Genomic DNA, 10,212 nt, shown 5'->3' on the forward strand with positions numbered 1-10,212 from the left:
GATAGGTACTTTTTTTTTCAGATGAGCAAACTGAGGCATAGAGAGGTTAAGTAACTTGGCCAAGATCACACAGCTTATAAGTAGTGGAGCTGAGATTCAAATACAGGCAGTCTGGCATCAGAGGTCTTGCTTTAAACCACCACGGTGTGCTAAGGTCTAAGGGAGTGCTTCTCACACATTAGTGTGCATAAGTATGGCCCAGGGTACTTGTTAAAACATGGATTCCCCAGAGATTCTGATTTGGTAGGTCTGGCTGGGCATTTACTGTTCTAACAAGTTCTCAGGTGATACAGATGCTGCCCGCCTGTAGACCACATTTTGGTTAGCAGTAACCTAAGGAACGCTGTAAATAAACAAGATAGACTAGACTTGCAAGTAGGTTACAAGAATCCAGGCTCGGATTCTTTACAGGGTCTTATGGAGCTTTAGCTTTAGCTACAAACTACAACCATGTTTCCCTTTTTGAACCCAGGTGATTGTGGCAGAGTCTCTACTAGTCTAATTCCTGGCAATGGCCCGTCACATTCCCTACCTCAGATCTTAGCTATTACTAAATAAAAGTTTTCTAGGACAAGTGTGCACAAATGCTCAGGAAAAGGTTCTTCACTGTGTTCCACTCAGCAGACTCATCTCACTGCTAGGACACTGGCTCTGTTGCTAAGAGTTTGTCTTCCCTGGACACAGCTAGCCTCGTCAAGGGGCCCTCCTGGCACCACCTCTCAGGCTCCTAGGTGCACCTGCTGCTCTTTCCTGTCTCACTTTGCTCAGAGTAGGTGCTCAGCCCTTTTAAGTACTACATGTGGGTCTCTGCCCGCTGGCTCTCAGACACCCTTGCTGGCTTGCATGCACATGACCAGCTACAGTTTTCTCCCAACCACAGGGATGGCTTCACACACCTTCCCAGTCAGGCTGTCTTTTCTCCTAATATTGTTTTAGGTCCAACACCTTGTCATTGGTTTCAGTTTGGGGTTTAAACTTTTCCCAGCATGATTGATGGTGGGGAATCCCTTCCTTTCAAGAGAAAACTTTCTCTCACCCTCAAGGGTGTTGTGTGACCCCGTGGCCTTAACAAGACCATCTTAAAATTCTCCAACATTTATACATCTCCCCTAACCTGAATTACTTAGCCATGTCCACAATAACCTTGGTAGAAGGAAAACCACCTCCCAGAATATGAGCCAGCTTTCTTCCCTGCTTCCACATCTGGCAGAATCTGCTGAAGATTTACTGTGATTTCTTATCTTACACCTCTAGGATTCATCAACTGGTTTGGGAAGTGGTAATTAAAAAAAAAAAAAATCAGAAGATCTCTTTTAAGTGAAGAAAGTAACTTCTCGAGCACAAAGAGAAAAAATTCAAAAAGACTGTAATTGGTTTATCTCATTTGACATTTTTGAAATGAAAATATACACATGCCATTGTTTAAAACAATTTTTTAAATTACACTTTAAATCTTTGTAGTAAGAGGCTTACTGAACAGATTAATTTACAGATTCTATTCCAGGGAGAGTTTATTTATTGTATTTGGTTTATTTCTGATATATAGCTGTAATAATAAGCCATACATTATGTTAGATTATTAAAATATCACACTTAGTACCCATTTCTGAAGCATTAGATAGACCCATGTTAATGCCTAGTTTGCCCACTTACTGATTAATTGCATAAAGATATAAATATAATTTTCTCTTGAAAAATTAAAAATCTCATGTACTCGGTTTTTGGATTTATATAATCAATGGTATTTAAAGAAGGTGCTTTGGAATTGTCATAGTATTAAAAAACAGGCTAAGCTTTCTACCAATCCAAAGAACATATGGTCTTGGAAGATACCTGTGGGTCCTATTAACACATATATTCTACCTGAACTGTTTTCTCCTAAGATTTTTTAACATTATTTTTTCTATGCAACTCAATGAGAATATACAATGGATCTGTTCTGTATTTGGAGGACATTTTTTATAGTTCCTCTCTTAAAATACCTAGCTTCCCCTCTCTAAGACTGATTCTTGGACTTGGTAAATAATACAGGTTAAACAATTGGATTCACATCTAGTGAAAATGGTTGCTAGAACATCACCTTCAGAACTCTTCTATTTGCCTACTTCTCAGGATGGTGTCTGAGGATTACTATAAGATTTGCAGTGGACCATCTCTAAAAATTCTGCCTAGCATCATAACAAAGAAGAAAAACACCTTAGTTTATTCCTTTCTCTAGCTGCGCATTGGAATTCACCATTTTGAATGTACTGGCACATCCATCTATTCATCCATACACTTGTACAATAAACATTGAGTGTCTGTTGTCTTACCTAGCCAATTATCAGTCATATGCAAGCCCAAGTGAAATATATGGCCCACATTTTCCACTTCCTTTATATTCTGGCTACAGGCTCCTTTATCTGAATCTTAAAACATAACCTTCCCTACCCTGTCCTAATCCAAATGTAATTTTAAACTGTTTCTATTAATGATGCCACCATTCTGCTGGGGTACACAGGTTCTTGACCTACAACTATCCTTGATAATTCCTAAGTACAGTCCAACATATGAAGATAAATCTTGTTGAAATAAGAAAAAAATATATAAGAATATAGGATTCTTGTCTAAGGAGATCTTCTAAAAAATCCTCTATGTACATTTAGCTCTCTAGAAATCCTCCAAATGTCCAGAGGTAATTTGGGAACCTGTTCCCAAACATGTTCTATGAGCTTTTTACAAAATTACTAGTGTGGAGCAAGCCTTTCTCTTTACATTGAAAGCTACATTCTGTGCTAACTGATTAAACTAGTTTTTCTTTCACTTTGCATTTCTCTTCTACCAGTGGCTATAGGGGAGGAAAAAAACTCGTATAAAACAAACTCAATATACAAGTACTAATGGACTCAGTAACATTTAGTATTGGCAAATTGCTGAAAATTTGTCAGGTAATGTGATTTTGTTTTCAGTTTATGCCACTGAAAAGTAATGTAATGTCTAATGCCAAGGAAAAAAAAACTACACTCCATAAAACTATATTACTGTATATGGGTTTGGCATTTGAGAAGCAAATGAGAGCAAGTTGCCCTTTTCTATATTTCTTAAACAGTGTGTAAAGTTGTTAGATTATACTGTAACATTTTAAGAAATCTTTTGTGCTATAAGAAAATTGCTTTCAAGAGCGTGGCAATGTGTACCAAATGTAAAGCGTATGAATGAGAACTCAAATGGCAATGTGAGCAGGGAGGACCTGGAGCTCGGTTCAGAAAATAGGAGCACCCAATGTTCGATAATTATGTCAACCTGAGATTTTAGTTTCTTGACCAAGAAAAAGAAAAATGGTTAAATTCCAGATACATAAATGCAATTCTTAGTAATGCAGATTTAAATCAAGTACTTAGGGCAATTCTATATTCTTTTTAAATACTGCAAATGCAAATTCTTCAGAGTAAGAAGTTAACTGTTTTATTTAGGAATCTAATATGCTGCTTTGAGAGAGAGGAATGAGAAAATGTTGGGAGTATTTTGGGGTAGCTTTATGGAAGTTCTAGAGAAAATCTAGGTTTTAATTTTTACTGTCATATTCTTCATTAGCTTGAATAGCTTTCTTACCTTCTTGAACCTATTTCCTCATTGGAGATAGTGGGTTAAGATGTTCTCTACATATCTCGCAAGGTTGTTATAAGGATCGAATTAAATGTATATGAGAATGCTTTCTAAGGTATTAGAGTCATGTGTCTCTAAAATCTCATTTCCTCAAACACACATTTGTCTGGACTTACGGCTCAAGGGATGATCTTCACACTTGTTGCCTGACTTTATTTGTGTTAAGGCAGAACAAGCCCTGCAATGCAAGTCCAGCCACGTGGATTCTAGTCCCAGCTCTGACCTAAGTTCATACTGCCAAAACAGCCCAGTAGAAATTGAAAATACCTCTGATTAAATGATAATCAAGACGTGGTTTGACTCAACTCCTCAGGCAAATTTTGCAAGGCAACTCCTGTGTTAACTCAATAAAACTTTCTTCAAGGCTTGTAAAATTCGAAGATGACTTTTAGCAGTTTCTACCAACCACTTGCTAAAAGTGGGTGACCTCATCCCATTGACGAACTCTCGACAGCCGGTATAAACTTGTGAAAAATGATTCAAAACGATGTTTATGTACTTAGGAATGCAGCCTTGTGTCATCTCAGGCATGATTTCTAACCATCCTTTCCTTTCTCATTATCAGCCTTTCTTGTTATCAAACTAATGTATGGTATTTCTTTTCATCTTTTGCTTTTGTGATCTTTCCTATTTTGTGTGGTCTTTCCGTAGGCAGTTTTTCAGTGATTGATTTCCAGGATTGTAAAATGTTAACTTTCCAGACTGACTTCAGTATTTTCTAAGTTATATCTCAAGAACTCTGTCTTGGATTTAAGTTTATGTTAACAAGTTTTGATAAGAAAAATTAACAAAATTTGAAAGGTATGCTTTTCTTTTCAGCTCTTTTATTTTTTCTATTTATCTCTCTTATAATAATAATAATCTCCTCTTATTTACTAATACTTTTATGATAAATTTTTCATCAAATAAAAATAAACTTTTGGGTGTTTGTTTCTTTTGGTTCCCAATGTTGTCTTTTTTCTGTTGTCTGTTTTAGTATATATAAATTCCCTATATTCTACTATCTTTAGATTGCCTCATAATATAGTTATAACAGTATATGAATTTAGAGTCCAGTCATATATACAAGGGTAGGGTGGGATTTGTGAAGTAGCCTAGAGTTCTCCATGCCCAACAGTACCAGCAATTCATTTTATTTTATATTTTAAGTATCCAATATATACTGGAAGCATTAGATACTGCCCGTGACTGGTTGGTCCAGATTTCTACTTGTCTCAAATTGGGATGCTTAATAATTTTTCAGCCATCCAAATATATAGAATTTTATTTTCTTTAGCATCTGATTCTCTTTGAATTTGTTTATTGCTCATATTAAAAAATATCCTTAAACTTTTTAATCACATTTTGTATTGTTTCCAATTTAGTAGTATTCTTCGTACCAACATCTCATAACAGAAAGCAGATACATAATTGAGAAAGGTGCCTTTCTCAGCAGTTCCTTCTCTCAGTAAGCTTTTTTTTCCCTAATACTTTCAGCTTTCTGTTGGCCTTTTATGTTTTCAAAAGCATTTCTGCAATTTCTCTGTCACTCTTTGACCTACCGTTAAAGCAAGCATTTATTTCTTTTTGGTTTTTGAGTGAGATGTTTATCTCACCTTATTCAGCTTAACAAAAATCTTCCTGAAACTTTTCATTATTCGTTTTCTTTGTAGAGTTCAATCATTTGTTCTCATTTGTATGTTTCAACTTATGTCGATGCATTGTTAACTTAATTCTTCAGAATCATCCAAAATCTTTTCACCTTTGCCTTGTTTTTTAACCATTTTGGGTGTTTTGTACTTTTGTCATTTGCCTTTTCAGAATTTCATATTATCCTTTTGCCATGTTTCAATTTCATGCTACACTGAAGTTGTGACTCTTCTCAAGTTCCTTTTCTTTTTGTCATTATTTACTTTCCTTTATCTATTCCTGTTCTATTTTCAGCTTTTCATCGTACACCATTCCAAAATTATATGGACATTTGCACCATTGTACAAATTTTTGTTACCTTTTTCACCTTCTTCTTTGTTCTTGATATGAGTTCTACTGCCACTTTACTTACTGCAGTTATAATTTAGAATTTTTATGGAATTATACTTAATACTTACTGGTTATAACTTCACTTACTTGTAGTTTAATTTCTCACTTATATCTTAAAATCAAATTTTACCTCCATATATTTTATTTCTATTATAATTTACCATATTGTATTCTTTTTATATTTTTTCCAAGACTATTTTAAACTAATTTTACTGTCCTGAAAATTCCCATTTCACTTTTATTTCACTTATATCTCTTCATTTGTTTAACGTGGAACACTTAGCCCCTGATCTTAATGTTATTTCAGATCTTTCTGCTTTGATTCCATCTATTGCTGTCTTTCAAATGACATGATACTAATAAGAATAAACATATTTTAGGTTTGAATCTGTCTAGGTCTTTTTTATCTAGAGTATAGATCAATAAAGACCACAGAACTATTTACACTATTAATGCATTAAAAATATTTCCACAAGATAGCCTTTTCATTGCATGTTCCATAATGTTTTATATGTATTTTCTGATCCCTTTACCTGTAAGAAGAATAATTCTGCTAATCACTTAGCATTCCTGTCACAAACTAGCAGAGCAAACCTATTGAGGAAGAACTAACATTTATAGCATCAATAGATATTTTCCTCATGAGTATTTTTTAATTAATTATACTCCTCCTGAATGTTTCAATAGGGAGTATCTCCTTTTCCTTAAACCTTGAGATGACAAGGTTGGTTTTCAAAACCACTTTATTGAGTGCATATTTCATGTCAGAATTGTGATGTCATTTATGGAAGAGGAATCAAAAGTTCAAAAAATTCAGGTGGTTCCACATTTGTATCCTAAGTCTTAGCTGCGTAGATGTTTCCTCCTTGAGTGCCTTTCCTTCTCCTTATTATCGTCAATGTTATTTTTAATTATCCTTTGCTTTCATTTATAATTTGCCATCTAGTTATCCCTAACTAATGTATTGTCTGGTTTTGCCTGCTTTTGAATTTTACAAAAAAAAAAGAGAATAATCCTGTATGTATTCTTCTATGACTTGCTTCTTTCTCAGAGAAGTAGGTCCAAGATTCATCCATGTCCAGATATGTAGCAATACCAAGGTTGTCTTCACTGCTGTATAGTATTCCAGTGAATGGAAATATATATGTGGCTAGGCCCTCTTCTGATTTGTTTCTTTGGGATAAATTCCCAGAAGTGAGATTGTTAGATCAAAGATAGGCTTATTTGAAAGATTTTTGATATGTGTTGAAAATTTGTCCTCCAAATATTGTACTCTAGTTAAAGTCATTTGAGCTGCTTTTGAGAATGCCCATTTCTTTCCCATCTCACCAACACTATAATTTTGCATTCTTTCTAATTTTTTTCGTGTTAAATTCCAAAGCTATTCCCTTAAGAATTAGTTCATTACAGCGTGGATGAAATTTCCCACAAGAAAATTGTGCATTTAGGCATGAAGATATGATATTAAGGTTGTTGGAAAATTTCTGCCTTTGGGTAAAGCTATTTAGATGTGACCAATGAATCTTCCAGTATCTTTACTGGAAGGAAATTGTTTTCACAAATCTAGTTTTGAGAGATACCAATTTTGTTCAGTTTTAAATCTGTGCATATAAAACTCAATTGCAGTGTGTGACTGGCATCTATTTTCTAGCTAGATCTGCCTTCTGCTTTCCCCTATCACACTTTGACCCTTGTTAAGTAAGTGGCATCTTTCCAGAGGAAACGATTAAATCAGAAGGCTGCTTTGCAATCAGAATCATTCAGAATGAAAGCTTAGCATTCCTGTTAAAGCTAGGAGAAAGGAACAAAACCTATTGATGATGAACTAATGTTTTGAGGGCAATAGACTTTTTTCTCAAAAACTTTTTTTTGACATATATCTCTCAATCTTATATTTCAAGACTTAAATATATTTCCTCTTCAATTCCCCTTTCTCCATGTAAGATTTGATTATATCCTAAATTGCATTTATTAATCCATTCCTTGTAACTTTGAGCCTGATTTTCAAAAGAGGGTCCAGGTAGTAAGTTCTCTGAAGAAAGAGAATTTGAGAAGACACTGATTTTTCTTTTTCTTGCCCTTCTTAGAAATCTTAGGAAAAAACAAGAAAGGGAGTGTAACAGAAGTAATCAGCTTAGACCTTTCCCCAGGTAAGGATCAAAATGATATTATAGATTTGAATGTTCTGCTTTGACTATTTCATTGAAATTTTCCCTTAATCTATGGTTGACATAACTGAAAAACATCCTCCATGGATAACTCTATTATTTGACTCCTTCTGGCAAGTAGGAAAGGAAAATGGCGAGTGATTCTACCTCTAACCTCTGTGAATTACTTCTCCCAAAGTAATGTAAGGAGTCTTTACATAAAACTGCCACTTTTATTATTTCCATTTAGATAAATAATAAGAGGCCTCAAAAAAATCAAAGAATTATATTCACATTTTAAGTTATTTTGTTATTATTTAACTTTTGATGTACTAGCATTTCATGTGTGGAGAAATCTCCACCAACCCTGAGTTGATCAAATTTGTTGAAGTATAATTTTTCTTTGTAATGTATCCAAGCACCTAGACTAGAACATACAAGGCACTGAATAAATATTTGTTTAATAAATGAAAGAATAATAGAAATTTAAACTATATACTTCAGTTAGGGAAATTAACACATTGGCTCTTATGAATTTCCTCTCAAACTTTCAGTTCTTTGAAACAGGTCCAGTTTAACTACAGAGGACTGTATAATGCTAAACATCATTTTGCTCTGACTTTTGGACTAAGTGGACCAATTCAGCCAGGTCTGGAATTCTGTGATGTATGTATGCCCACTGAGTGATCCTATCCCATTGCAAACTTAGATGCTTAATTCTGATTCTGGCCTCTTCCCTCACAAACTTTGTGATTTTAGACAAGTTACTTATCTTTCTGAGTCCCAGTTTCTCGATCTGTAAAATAAGAATCCCAAGTCTGTGATAAAAATTAAATGATATAACATATGAATTTGTAAAACTCTATAACATAGTGCTTAACACGTAGATGTCCAAAGCATGTTAATTCCTCACCATCAACAGTTAGATAGATCCGTTGTTAATATAGTTTTCCTGTGTAGCCAAAACATCTGGTTTGGTTAAAGTCAATGAGGTTACCAAGTGTAAACCTTGTGCTTGGTACAGTGGTGAGACACATAGACCAACGTGGCGTAAGCCCTGCCCGTAAGTGACTGACAGTCTGCAGGTTAGAAAATGGGAAATGGAGAGATACAAATCACTATACTTGTGGCCTAATCTAAGAGTTTATGAAAAGATTTGCAAGTGGGAGTATACTTGAGCTGGAATTGGAAGAATGAGTAAAATAAAGGAGGAAAGCATTTTTGATACAGGAAACTATTTCAAAAAGCATACAGAGGCAGCATTGTGTGGGAGGTCTTTGGGGAGTGGCAAACCAGCAAATATAGCTGGACCATAATGTTTATGAAAGATCTAGAAGGACATTACTCTAGAAGACTGGTTGGTGCCTATGTGAGTTCACAAACTTTTGACTGCAAGTAAAAGAATGCTCAAATTGACTAAAAAAGTAAAGAAATGTATTGGTCAAGTACACTACAGGTAAGAGTTGGTCCAGTGATTAGACAACATGAATTAAAAAAACTTTCTTTACATCTCTCTGCCCTGCCTTCTAGGGTATCAGCTTCCCTATGGTGAGCTCTCCTTTTTGTCAGAAATGGCTGTCAAGAACAACAAGGTTCCATGCTTTCTCATTTTTGCCCCCTGAGAGTGAGCGAGATCCTCCTAATTCAATGATCAAACAAAGTTATGTGTTTCATCTTGGTTTAGCTGACTTATGTCACATATTCATCCCTGAAACTAGTGTGGTAGCTGGGGAATTCCATTCTTATTGGCTTAGGCCTGATTGACACTCTCATCCTTAAACCAAAGCTGTGTTAAGGGAGGTAGAATTACACTGATTGTCTAAGGTGAATAAAGGCCTCCCCCTTGGAGTTGTGGGTGAAATCAAGCCTTCCAAATGGCCAGGCTGCTATATGATTGGGAAGGTGAACTAAGATGCTGAGGAAGCAAGAAGCATCATGTGCTCTCCAGAGTCTTAGCAATGAGAGCCTTCATTGTCATATTAAAGAGTTTAGAATTTATTCCACATGTAAAGAGAAACTATCATTTCAAGTGAGCATTTTATCTAGGACTGTATTTAGCTTGTTTGTGGTGGGCTGTCAGGATAGAACTAGGCATGAATGAACTCTTGTCCCTGCTTTCAAGGAAACCACATTGTCATGTCACTTATATGACCCAAACTATTTTTTGAGGTTATATAAATCCAAACTATAGATCAAGTGTAGGCATTCATCTAGTTTTTTTATGTTTTTAATATGTTGACATTAATGAGATTTTTTTCCTGACATTTTTGGAAATGATAAGAATAATAGCTAACATTTATAGTTATGTTCCACATGCTAAGTTCTGTACATAGATTATGTCATTTAATTTTCCTTCTGAGGTTGGTATTTTCCCACATTTTGCAAACAAGAAAACTGAAGC

At 35.0% G+C, this 10,212-nt stretch overlaps 1 long non-coding RNA gene across 1 annotated transcript in view; it reads left to right on the forward strand.

Moving 5' to 3' along the window:
* LOC131408602 (uncharacterized) overlaps positions 1–7,804 on the forward strand; it is a 149,169-nt gene extending 141,365 nt beyond the window's left edge. Inside the window, exon 3 of the long non-coding RNA XR_009220795.1 lies at positions 7,752–7,804. This is a non-coding gene — a long non-coding RNA (uncharacterized LOC131408602). The remainder of the gene's footprint in view (positions 1–7,751) is intronic.
* The last annotated feature ends 2,408 nt before the right edge of the window (positions 7,805–10,212 follow it).

Source organism: Diceros bicornis, chromosome 1 (assembly GCF_020826845.1).
Source record: "Diceros bicornis minor isolate mBicDic1 chromosome 1, mDicBic1.mat.cur, whole genome shotgun sequence".
NCBI lineage: Eukaryota > Metazoa > Chordata > Mammalia > Perissodactyla > Rhinocerotidae > Diceros > Diceros bicornis.